The sequence below is a fragment of the Cetorhinus maximus genome, chromosome 3 (genome assembly GCF_964194155.1).
Source record: "Cetorhinus maximus chromosome 3, sCetMax3.hap1.1, whole genome shotgun sequence".
NCBI classification, from domain to species: Eukaryota; Metazoa; Chordata; class Chondrichthyes; order Lamniformes; family Cetorhinidae; genus Cetorhinus; species Cetorhinus maximus.
This window is the reverse complement of record NC_135881.1, coordinates 59,254,783-59,267,446: the sequence shown is the minus strand read 5'-3', so window position 1 is coordinate 59,267,446 and position 12,664 is coordinate 59,254,783. Positions and strand designations below refer to the sequence as shown.

Below are 12,664 nucleotides of genomic sequence, written 5' to 3'. Positions count from 1 at the left end.
TGAAACAGAACAAGATCAAAGTCTCAAAGTCACTTCAAACCTTGCAGTCTAATCAGGAAAGTTTGTTGGTTGGAACAGATTCAACATTTGAATTGGATTAATCTCTTCTTATAACAAACATTCAACAGACTTGAAACAAAGCAAAACTCTAGCTTAGTGCCAGAATCAACATTCCACTTCCTTAAAAAAGAGATCCTCACTGAAAAAACAGGTATTCAAATCCCTGATGAAATGCTGTCTGTATTTTGGTTAAAAATCAACCTACATCATGCTGCACTGAAGTACGAACTTCTCACAAACTTAAGAGTTGCCATACAGATAACATATGGCTGGGAAAGATAAATGAAGATCCACCTACTCCTGCCTGAAAGGCATGTCTTTTTGGTTAACAGCATGGTGTCATTCTGAGTTTAATTTTTGCCACACAAAGTGTAAAAGCAAACCGCAGTGACCTTGCTGATAGGGAACTATCTGTACCATGCCATGTGCATGCTTGGAAAGCCTCCCCAGTGGCTTTGTGCAGCTGTGGTAATTATTCACAGAATTAGTGAGAGTGTTCTGTTAACAAAACCAATGAACTTGGCATAGGTTTTACACTCACAGAACAGACTGCTGAAGTTGGACTATGGTTTGCTTATTAGCCATTCAGGTTTGTGTGTCCTCAGCTGACTCAGCAGGCCAATCCTGGAGCCACATGTCTTGGGGCTGAGAGGCCAAGAGATGCCCTAGCAAGGTGGGTTCTCAAGCCAGGGCTCTACTCTCTCCTATATAAAAACAAAATACTGTGGATGCTGGAAATCTGAAACAAAAACAAAAATACCTGGAAAAACTCAGCAGGTCCGACAGCATCTGCGGCAAGGAATACAGTTAAGGTTTCAAGTCCGTATGACTCTTCATCAGAACTGAGGGAATAAGAAATGAGGTGAAATATAAGCTGGTTGAGGGGGTGGGACAGGTAGAGCTGGGTAGAGGGCCAGTGATAGGTGGAGGCAAAGCCTTCCCCTTTCGTCACTTCTCAGCAATAGAGTGTATGCAGTCAGTTTCCGACTGTGTTGAGGATTGTTGGACGGAGGTGCCTTCCACACACTGACGGACACACAAATCATGAAGCCCGAGAGATGTCATCCTCATTTCAAGGGACTGATGACAAAAATTCCTAGTTTAATAATCTAAAGAAAATGGTACTTAGAACATTGGTTTTTTAAAATTAAAACATTTAAGTTTATCAAGGGCAGCAACGTCAGTATAGAGGAACTGGATAGCACTTTGGCATCCACTATCTACATGCAATCCTAAATCAGACATAGAACACTCCTGCTTGGCAGGCAGTGATATCCCTGACCCCCAGAAATGCTGGAGCCAGCTAAGAGACAAAGCGAGCTGTAAAACAGACAGAACAATCTTCCTATATCCATTTCCACTTTTAAGTGCTTAAGTAAAACAAAGCTAGATGCAATGTAACATACAAGGTACTATATTTTGAACACAATAAAATATCTGAAAAAGTAGGAGTGGTGGTTCAGAACAAAAATTTTTTTTAAACTGTGTTAAGGCCAGAAGCCTGTAAAATGTTAAATTGAATGACGGGATGCTGTTCCTCTAGCTCGCGTGGAGCATCACTGGAACAACATTAAAGCGGGATGGAGAATTAAAATGACAAAACTAAATCTAAACTGTTCCTTTTAGAAGTTTAATAAAATCAAGTACAATTTAATGCCTCAAGAATAATTTTAAGTCAAGTGCACCTCAAGGCTGAATTCCTAGTACTGAACTCCAAATTCTTCTGATCTTTCGCACTTCACTGGCCTCTTCAAATCAGCACAGATTTAGGCTGATGTAACGTTACGCAACAATACAATTGTCACATGGAAAAAATGGATAGGAAAAAAATTAATCACGCCACATATGTAACCAATTAACTCCAGTTTATGCTTAAGGCATCAAGTACATTTAAACACATGACAATTGTAAATGCTTACTGCAATTACTGTCAGGTAAAACATTGAGGCGTTTCTGAAAGAAGTGATAAACACTTTGTGAATGAAGTTCTTATCACCAACACCACAGTGCTCAAAACTTGCTGCAGAAATATCAAGACAGAATTAGTAGCCGTTGTATAGTAAAAAAAGAACTGCCACAGCAATGAAATACATACTAAAAATGCATATGGCAGGCACCTTACCACTCTCCACGAGTTGGATAGCAAAAAAGCTAGTATATTTCATTGTCAGAATGCATTCATAAATCATACACCCAATATTGTATTGCTAAGTATTCCAGTTTCAATGTATTAAACAGGATTAAAATCATACCATTAATGCAATTGCAGATCTATATAAATAAAATGAAAATGATCGCCAAATTTAGGAGGGGAAAATATTCAAATCTGTGAGGGTGTACATGTGTACATTTTAATCTAATGGTTCGTCTTAGGTTAATACACCTAATTTTAATCCTATTTATTTACTTAAAATTGCTATATAGCAAACATTTCCTGTACAGCAAGAGGAAACCCTGTTATTTTATATTAGACATTATTCAGATTTCTGCAATTGGAAAGTAAAAACATAGACGTGTGATGTCTTTTTGAAGACGAATACTCTTGTCCTGAAGACTAAGAACTATTTCACCATATTCACTTTCAGCGACAACTGTCAGCCTGAAAAGGTACTTAAATAAAATACACAAGGAATAAAATACCGCCTCAACTTTCTTTCCTATCACACAGTTAAAAGGTATGATAACGTAAGGAGTTGCTTACCCTCTAACGTGATCACCAAACAGGGTGTATTTTTTTTGGCGGTGAGTGACTGGATCGACTGGGAAAGAGGAAGTGGTGCTGATGCGTTGCAGTCACTCTGGAGTGGACTGTGCATCCCCGCCTCCTGACCTAGACTCACAGCCGTGCCTTCGCTTCACAGCCCCCTCACCCGCTTGCACACACGCTCAGAAACTGTCAACGGGGTAGACAGGCCTTGGTCCCTGTTCATTGTCGCAGCCTTGAGACCAGGCCAGGTTAGGCTCATCTGAGTGGCTGTCCCCGGAGTGACCGCCCCCGACAATCCAATCCAGGCCAGCGGCACATTCGCCATTTGCTTCACTTCGGTCAACCCGCCGATAAATCCGCTCAATATTTATCCCTTCCCCTACTTCTTTTTCTTTTAGTTCGCGAAGAAGAAGAAAGAGGTGGAGAGTGGCATTTAGTCGATCGTTTTTTTCCTCTCTCTCCCCCCCGAATCTGACGCACGTGGTGCGTGTGGAAAGTGCGGAAGCGGTAACGCGGATGGTTTTACCTATATCGGTGCGATTGCGCGAGCGGCGGGAAAAAGGAAAAAAAACGGGAGAGAAAATAGAACGCTGGAGGGATAGAGAGAGTGAGTGTGTCCGCGAGAGAGAGAGAGAGAGGAGCGGGAGGAAGCGCTGCCGGTGAGTCTGGGCCGGGCTGGAGGGGCTTCGGGTGGTTAAAACCGCGAGGGGCCGTTTAAAGGAGATGGCGGCGGCCCGTTTATCCGAGACTAGCTCTCTCTCCAGCCACACTGACCCCACATTTCATCTAGGATTTAAAGTTTCCCCTCCCCCGGTATTTCCTTGTCTGTACTTTTTTGCGGGGTGGCGGCGGCGGCGGCGTCGGCGTCGTCTTTGACAAGGAGGCCACTTGGCCCATCGGCTCTTTGGGAGAGCTCGCCAATTTACACCCCTGTTCTTTCCCCAGAGCCCTTCCCAAGCATTTGTCCGAATTTTTTTTTCTTTAGAAGGAGGATCTGGATGAGATGCTAAACCCAATCCCAGTCTGCTCTCTCAAGTGGACTTAAAAGATCCCCTGGCACTATTTCGAAGGGGGCAAAATAACTACCCCTTGTGTCCTGGCCAATATCTAACCTTCAATCAACGTCACAAAGAGATTTTAGCTGGTTATAATCATATTTTTGTTTGTGAGAGCTTGCTGTGCAGAAATTAGCTGCTGAATTTCCTGCATTGCAGCAGTGACTACATTTCAAAAGTATAATATTGTCTGTAAAGTGCTTTATGATGCCTGATGGTTGTGAAAAATGCTATATAAATGTAATTTTATCATTGCGATATCACTGAAATAAAAAGTCGGATTATTCCTAAGTATTTGCTAATTTGCCCAAATAAAGCCTTCAAAAATCTCATAAAAGAAAGATGTTGCCTCCTTTTGAGAGTAAATTTAAATGCTCCTGGTCGGTTTTTAAATTCTCTTTCTTGGACTGTAACATTTTCTTAAAATTTTATTCATTGTACAGTATATTAAGTAGACTTTTTTCAAATGTGAGGTTTTAACTGACAATTTATTGTCAACTGTTAAATGCAGAAAAATAGCTCACTAAATTGACCAAACATACATACTTGTGTACTGTGAAGTCTGACAGAATTAACTATGCTCTGTTCACTGAATTTTAACAGTTTATCAAAGTAATGTAAAGTAAAAAAAACCTGAAGATACTGGAAATCTAAAATAAAAACTGAAAATGCTGGAAATACTCAGCAGATCAGACAGCATCTGTGGACAGAAAAACTGAGTTGATGTTTTAGATAAATAACCTTTATCAATACTGGTTGTTGGTATTTGGTCGAAGTTACCGGTATAATCAGTGTACATTTGCTGGACTTCCATAAGTTCACCCTTCTGTGGCTATGCACTGGTTTCCGCTAAAATGGAGAGGATATAATCTGGTATACAGTGCATTCTGCCTAATATCACAGACTAAATGGATCCCATTAAGATTGGGCTAAGGAGGATCCTGTTCGGAGGAAGACCAATGCAAATGAAGTGTGGCGGGACAATTGCTGTTTGGCTGCAAGTGATGAACTGCTTATGCGATAGATATTTCTCCTGCTTAGCCAGCAGCCGTTCCTAGGAGATGAATAACAGTTTCTGAGAGAGCAATTTAGAAACTCTAACCTAATCCTTTTAACATATTAAACTCCTTGATCAGATCACCTTTCCATCTTCTATGCCCAAGGGAATATAATTTAGATTTATGCAACTTACCTATGCTTAGAGAGTTAAACTATGAAGACATCATTCTGTTGAATTTGCACTGCACCCTCTTTGAGGTTAATACATCCTTCCTGAAGTACATTGCCTAATATTAAATGTAGTACCCCAGATGGCATCTGACCAAGGATTTATGGTTAGGCAGATTACTTTCTGCCTCTCTTCTCCTTTATAATGCAGCCTCCTTGACAGAGCGGACAGGGTTCCATTTACACTCCTTTTAATTGCTTTTTTTGCTGTGATTAACTTCTAACATGAACTCTAATTTTTAGTGATTTCTGCTCCTCCACAGTTCCTAGTTTCTCATCATTTAGCAGGTACTCAAATTTATCTATTTTAGGTCCAAAGTCACTTTTGTTCGCAAACTCCATCAGTGAAGTTTTGCCCACTTAATTTGCGTTTATCATTTGCAACTCCCTGTTCCCACCTGCAGTATGTAGTTAACAAAAGCTGGGCCATGTTGGTTCTCTCTAATAACCTTGTATTGCTCATGCACGTGGTCTCTCTTTCCTTGGTTAGTTATAATGTAGTGTAGCTAGCTGCAAAGTTAGTAGTCCTTGAACATATCCTGGGAGCTTTGAGTGGTTTGGATTTTACCTTGCTTATTATTAAACTAAGATAAAAGCAAAATACTGCGGATGCTGGAAACCTGAAATAAAAACAGAAAATGCTGGAAAAACTCAGCAGGTCTGACAGCATCTGTGGAGAGAGAAACAGAGTTAACATGTTGAGTCTGTATGACCCTTCTTCAGAGCCAGATTCCCAGAAAGCATTTGATAAGCTGCCACACCAAAGGAAAATAAAAGCTCACGGTGTAGGTGGCATGGATAGAAGATTGGCTGGCTGACAGAAAACAGAATATACATAAATGGATCTTTTTCTGACTAGCAGGATGTGATAAGTGGAGTCCTGCAGGAGTCTGTGCTGGGGCCTCAACATTTTACAATTTATATTAATGACTTAGATGAGGGGAGCGAAGGCATGATAGCTAAATTTTCAGATAGGTAGGAAAGTAGGTTGTGAAGAGGACATAAGGAGGTTGCAGATGGACTTGGATAGGATGAGCGAGTGGGCAAAAATCTTGCAGCTGGAGTATAATGCAGGAAAATGTGAAGTTGCTCATTTTGGCAGGAAGAATAAACAGCATGTTACGACCGCAGCCAATGTTATTTGCTGAACAAGACAAATCCCAGAGGGAAACTTGTTTTGCTGATCATAACCTTTTTTATTGTATTTTGAAAACTACTGACCCCAGAAGCATAGAATCCCAGTAATACTTTTAGGATTTTAAAATTAAAAGAGAGGAGAGTATGAGAGGAGGACTCTGGGACAGACAGTCAGCAGCACCTAGAGGAAGGAGAGTGCGAGAGGAGGACTTTGGGACAGGCAGTCAGCAGCGCCAAGAGGAGGATCAGGTAAAATAAAGTTGCGTAACTAATCCAATGTAAAATAAAGTTAACGCAAGGGAAGTAAATTGAAACCATGGCAGGACAGCTTGGTTGTGTGGAATGCATGTCTTGTAATATGTGGGAAGTCGTGGATGCTACTGCCGTCCCAGACGACTTCATGTGCAGGAAGTGTCACCAGCTGCAGAACCTTGAGCTCCGGGTTTTGGAGCTCAAGTGGCGGCTGGAGTCACTGTGGCACATCCATGAAGCTGAGAGCTACGTGGATAGCAGATTCAGAGAGGTGGCCACACTGCAGCTTAGGAGCCTGGAGGCAGAAAGGAAATGGGTGACCGCCAGGCAGCCCAAGAAAATTAGGCAGGTAGTGCAGGAGTACCCTGGGGTCCCGCTCACCAATCGGTTTTCCGTTTTGGATACCAGTGAGGGCGTTGGTTCCTCAGAGGAGTGCAATCAGAGCCAAGTTTGTGACACAGGCAGGTCTGCTGTACAGGAGGGGAGAAAGAAGAGGGGAAGAGCAGTAGTAATAAGGGATTCATTAGTTAGGGGAGCAGAGAGACGTTTCTGTGGCTGTAGACGTGACTCTAGGATGGCATGTTGCCTCCCTGGTGCCAGGGTCAAGGATGTCACAGAGCGGCTGCAGGACATTCTTCTAGGGGAGGGTGAGGTCATGGCCCACGTTGGTACCAATGTCTTAGGTAGGAAAGGGGATGAGGTCCTGAAAGCAGACTTTTTTGAGTTAGAAAGATTGAAAAGCAGGACCTCTAAAGCAGTAATCTCATGATTACTCCCAGTCCCACTTGCATACGAGTATAGAAATAGGAGAATTGAGGTCGATTAAACCCATGGCTGGAAAGCTGGTGTAGGAAGGAGTACATCAGATTCCTGAGGGATCGGTTCTGGGGAAGGTGGGACCTGTACAAACCGGACAGTCTATACCTGAACGGGCCTGGGACGAATATCCTCAAAAGGGAGATTTGCTAGTGTTGTTGGGTTTGGGGAGGGGGGTTGTTTAAACTAGATTGGCAGGGGATGGGAACCTGATGGCAAATTCAGAGCAAGGAACGGGCCATATGGGTTAAGCTCAAAAATAAAAAAGGGACAGCCACACTGCTAGGAGTGTACTGTACACCCCCAAATAATGGAAGGGAGTTAGAAGAGCAAATATGTAGACAGCTTTCTGAGTGCAAAAGCAATAGGGCAGTAATTGTTGGGGACTTCAAGTACCCTTAAATCAATTGGGATATGAACAGTGTGAAGAGCACAGAACTTGAAAATTCTTGAACTGCATTCGAGAGAACTGTTCGCCAGCACGTAACAAGCCTAATGAGAGAGGTCGCAATTCTACATTTAGTCTTAGGGCAAGTGGATGAAGTACCAGTGGGGGACCATTTTGGAGATAGTGACCGTAATATAGTTAGATTTAGCATCATTATGGAAAAGGACAAAGATAGAACAGGAGAAAAAGTTCTAAATTGGGGGAAGACAAATTTTACAAAGCTGAGAGGTGAGCTGGTGAGAGTGGACTGGGTACAGCTATTAGAAGGAAAAACTGTCAAATCAGAGGGAGGCATTCAAAGGCGAGATTCTACGGGCACAGTGTAGACATGTCCCCACAAAGATAAAGGGTGGTACAGCAAGATCTAGAGCCCCTGGTTATCCAGAAGTGCACAGGCCAAGATAAAGCAGAAAAAGAAAGCTTATAGCAGCCACAAAAGACTTAATACTGTAGAAAGCTAAGAGGAGTATAGAAAGTACAGGGGTGAAGTAAAAATGGAAATTAGGAAAGCAAAGAGAAGATACAAAAAATATATTGGCAGGTAAAATCAAAGAAAACCCTATGATTTTTTTTACCAGCGCATTAAGAGCAAGAGAATAACTAAGGAAAAGATAGGGCCTATCAGAGATGTACATGGTAACTTGTGGGTTGATGCAGAAGATGTGGGCAGGGTTCTCAATGAGTACTTTGTCTCTGTCTTCGCTAAGGAGAGGGATAATGCAGACATTCTAGTTAAAGAGGAGGAGTTAAATATTAGATACCATAAGCATATTGAGACAGGAGTACTGAAGGGACTGGCATCCTGGAAGGTGGATAAATCACAAGGGCCAGATGGATTGTATCCCAGACTGTTGAAGGAAGCCAGGGAGGAAATAGCAGATGCTCTGAGGATCATTTTCCAATCCTGACCTGATACAGATGAGGTCCCAGAGGATTAGAGGTCTGCGTTGTACCATTATTTGAAAAGGGTGCAAGGGTTAGGCCAGGAAATTATAGACTGGTCAGTCTGACTTTGGTGGTGGGCAAGTTATTGGAAACAATTCTGAGAGATACGATAAACTATCACTTAGAAAGGCACGGATTGATCAGGGATAGTTAACATGGTTTTGTTAGGGGAAGATCGTGTCTTCCTAACTTAATAGAATTTTTTGAGCAAGTAGCAAAGAGGATTGATGAGGGGAGTGCAGTGAATGTTGTCTACGTGGATTTCAGTCAGGCATTTGACGAGGTCCCACATGGTATACTAGTCAGGAAAGAGATCTCATGGGATATAGGGGAAGGTGGCAGGGTGGATCCAAAATTAGCTCAGTGACAGGAAACAAAGGGTAATGGTTGATGGATGTTTTTGCGAATGGAAAATGGTTTTCAGTGGTATTCCACAGGGCCCAGTGTTGGGAACCTTGCTGTTTGTTATATATATTAACAATTTAGACATAAACATGGCATGATTGTGAAATTTGCAGATGACACAAAAATCGGCTGTGTAGCCAATAGTGAAGAGGATAGCTGTCGCCTCCAGAATGATATCAATGGTTTGGTTGAGTGGGCGGAGAAGTGGCAAATGAAATTCAATCCGGAAAAATGCAAGGTAATGCGTTTAGGGAAGGAAACAAAGCTAGGGAATACTCAATAAATGGGAAGTTATTGAGAGGGGTTGAGGAAGTGAGAGGCCTTGGAGTGTATGTCCACAGGTCCTTAAAGGTGGTAGGACAGGGGGACAAGGTGGACAAGAAAGTGCAGTAATTATAGCTTTAAGGAATGTAGTGACTAGCTTTAAGACTTAATGTTGTATAATATCACATGACTGTGAACGAATCAGCTCTATGCACGGGGAACCTTAGAATGGGAGTAGCTCTTCTATTTGTGGAGCTTGATGGAAGCATGTAACTGTTGATGCAGCCTGTAAATAAAGTTCGATGTTTCCAATGAGCAACCTGTCTGCAAAGTCAACTACACAACAAACTGGCGATGAGGATAAATCGGGTCCGGCATTGTCCCTCGCCCAGCAACTGCGAGTATCTGTTTAAACAGAAGAAAAGGAAGGTATATTCTTCATATATGCTACATTTTTGTAGTATTGACCCCTTCGAACCATCCACTGAGGATTGGTGTCAATATGTAGAATGCCTAATATTCTATTTCCAGGCAAATGAAATAACCGGGGAGAAAAGGGGGAAAGCAATTCTCTTAAGCGTTTGCAGTAGTAATACCTGTAATTTACTCCGAAGTTTGACAGCCCCAAACGCCTTCGATTTGAAGACCTGTGGTTAATTGGGAGACCTCGTTAAGGGACACTTTCAACCCAAACCCTCAGTCACCATGCAGAGGTTCAGGTTTATGTCAAGGGTTAGAGCCCCGGGGGAGACCATTGCTAAATATGTGGCGAAATTGAAACCACTGACCACTGTGATTTAGGGGAGACCCTAAGGATATGGTCAGGGATTGTTTGGTCTGCGGTGTGCAAGATGATGCCATTCAATGACAATTGTTAGCTGAAGACGATTTTTAAAAAGCATTGAAAATAGCGCTCATGGTAGAAAGCGCTGAACGGGACACGCGGGCTATACGAGGTTCACAAAATGGCGCCGTTTTCCAGTTGGGGTGGAAATGGACCTTCAGGTATGGCGCGAAAAGCTGGGATTCCACCGTGAAGTGGGAGACAGTCCCTGCTACCCAAAAATTTAAAATAAATACAGGAAACAGCTCATCGCCAAATCTGAAAATGTTATCAAGTTGGAAGCAATCATACTCCTGAAACTTGCCATTTTAAAGAGGTGGAGTGCTATTTTTGCCATAAAAGAGGGCATGTATTGAAGCATTGTAAAGCAAGATTGAGACAGACTCCCAGGCAGCAAACTAAGTTAATGAAGTACATATAATATGGAAGAACCAAAAACCACCAATTCTGATATTCACTCCCTATTTAATATAAAAGTAGGGAAGACAGAGCCAATCACTTACTCTGAAGGTAAATGGAAGACCTTTAATGATGGAAGTGGATATTGGTGCTTCAACCACTGTACTGGGAGAGCACACCTTCAAATATTTAAACAATGGTACTCAACAATTGAATTTGGAACAGACTTCAGCCAAATTGAAAACTTATACTGGCGAAGCTATCCAAGAGAAGGGTATTACCACTACCTGTTTATTATAGGCACCAAACAACACAATTCCCAGTAATGGCAGTAGAAGGCAAAGGACAAAGACTTCTGGGTCGTGATTGGTTGAAAGAAATTAAACTAAATTGGTCTGAAATTTTCCAGCTACGAGTAGGAGGACTGCCAGAGCTGCTAAAGAAATATGACAAGGTTTTTCGAGATAACTGGGGAGAATCAAAGGCCTACAGGCTAAGATGCACGTTGACTCAGAAGCAACTCCTTGTGTTTTTAAAGCAAGGCCGGTGCCACATGCTCTGAGGGAGAAGATTGGCACCGAATTGAACTGTTTAAAGAGGCTGGGAGTCATACAGTCAGTTCAATTCTGCATGGGCAGCACCCATAGTCCCTGTCTTAAAACTGGATCAGACCATCTGGATCTGTGGGGACTCTAAGCTAACAGCAAACAAAGCTGCTAAATTGGATAGGTACCCAAACCCCAAGTTTGAGGATCTTCATGCTAAATTAGCAGGAGGTTCAGCTTATACTAAACTAGATATGAGTCACTCATATCAGCAGCTGGAACCAAATGACACTTCCAGAGAGTTTGCGACCATAAATGACACAAAGGGTTATATCAATAGACACGTCTGCCCTTTGGTGTTTCTTCGGCCTGCATGATTTCCCAGAGGACGATGGAGAGCTTGCTACAAGGACTACCTCAAGTTGTGGTCTACCTGAACAACGTCCTAATAACAGGGTTCACGGCTGAACACTTGGCTAATTTGGCCGAAGTCTTGAAACAATTTTTGGAAACGGGCATGCTTGAAAAAAGAACAGTGTACCTTTCCAGGCATGCAGTCGTTTATTTGGGCCACTGGGTGGATGCCCATGTGTTATATCCAGTACAAGAAAACGTTAAAGCTATTAAGGAGGCACCTTTGTCTAAAAATGTTCTGAACTCAAGTCATTATTAGGTATGGTTAATTAGTATGGTCCTACCCAACTTATCAATGACCTTAGCCCCTCTACACTCATTATTAAGGAAAAACCAGCGTTGGGTTTGGAAGCCACCCCAGGAAGAAGCCTTCACGAAAGCTAAACAACTCTTGCACTCTTCAAACTACGACTTGACAAAGTAACTGGTACTAACCTGCGATAGGTCCCCCTATGGCACGGGAGCGGTACTGTTGCACAAGATGAACAATGGTTCAGAAAGGCCAATAGGCTACGTGTCCAGGACCCTTTCCTCGCTGAAAAAGGGTATTCTCAAATTGAGAAAGAAGGATTATCGATTATTCCCAGAGTCAACAAATCCGTAATTACATACATGGCTGACACTTTACGTAGTGTCTGACCACAAACCGCTCTTGGGTCTGTTCAGTGAAGAAGCAGCTATCCCTCCCATAGCTTCTGCATGAATTCAAAGATGGCTCTAATTTTATCCACATATGAATAGCTTTGGCACATAGACCAGGGATGCATATAGCCAATGCTGATGTCCTAAGTCGCCTTCCTTTGCAGGAGAGCAATGAACATGCCCCAATTCCTCAAGAGACCGTATTAGTGATGAATTTCCAGGATTCCTTGCCAGCCTGTGCAAGACCGATAAGAAATTGGACGAATCGTGATCCAATCCTGTCTAGAGTGAGAGACAAAAGTGTTGAAAGGATGGTCCCAGGAACCAGTTCCTGACAAATCAAAGCAATTCTTCATTTGCAGGAATGAATTGAGCACTCAAGCTGGTTCCGGGTTATGGGGTACACAAGTAGTTGTTCCTTCACAAGGAAGGGAACCACTCTTAGGGGAGTTGCAAAGCGCACACCCGGGAATCTCAAGAATGAAGATATCATGCGAGGTTACG

General features: G+C 42.5%; 2 protein-coding genes across 6 annotated transcripts in view; one reads left to right on the top strand and one right to left on the bottom strand.

Annotated features, from left to right (window-relative positions):
* LOC144678667 (mitochondrial glutathione transporter SLC25A40-like) overlaps positions 1–3,224 on the bottom strand; it is a 61,672-nt gene extending 58,448 nt beyond the window's left edge. The window contains exons 1-2 of one of the 2 annotated variants that reach the window (XM_078538441.1): positions 2,762–3,224; positions 1,746–1,831 (exon numbers count right to left, since the gene is read on the bottom strand). The gene's annotated coding sequence lies outside the window, so the exon portion shown is untranslated. The remainder of the gene's footprint in view (positions 1–1,745; positions 1,832–2,761) is intronic. The other variant, XM_078538442.1, reaches the window with a different exon arrangement.
* A 30-nt stretch (positions 3,225–3,254) lies between these two features.
* The window catches only part of dbf4 (DBF4-CDC7 kinase regulatory subunit), a 61,898-nt gene continuing 52,488 nt past the window's right edge, over positions 3,255–12,664 (top strand). For all 4 annotated transcript variants that reach the window (XM_078538426.1, XM_078538424.1, XM_078538425.1 and 1 more), the window contains exon 1: positions 3,255–3,426. The gene's annotated coding sequence lies outside the window, so the exon portion shown is untranslated. The remainder of the gene's footprint in view (positions 3,427–12,664) is intronic.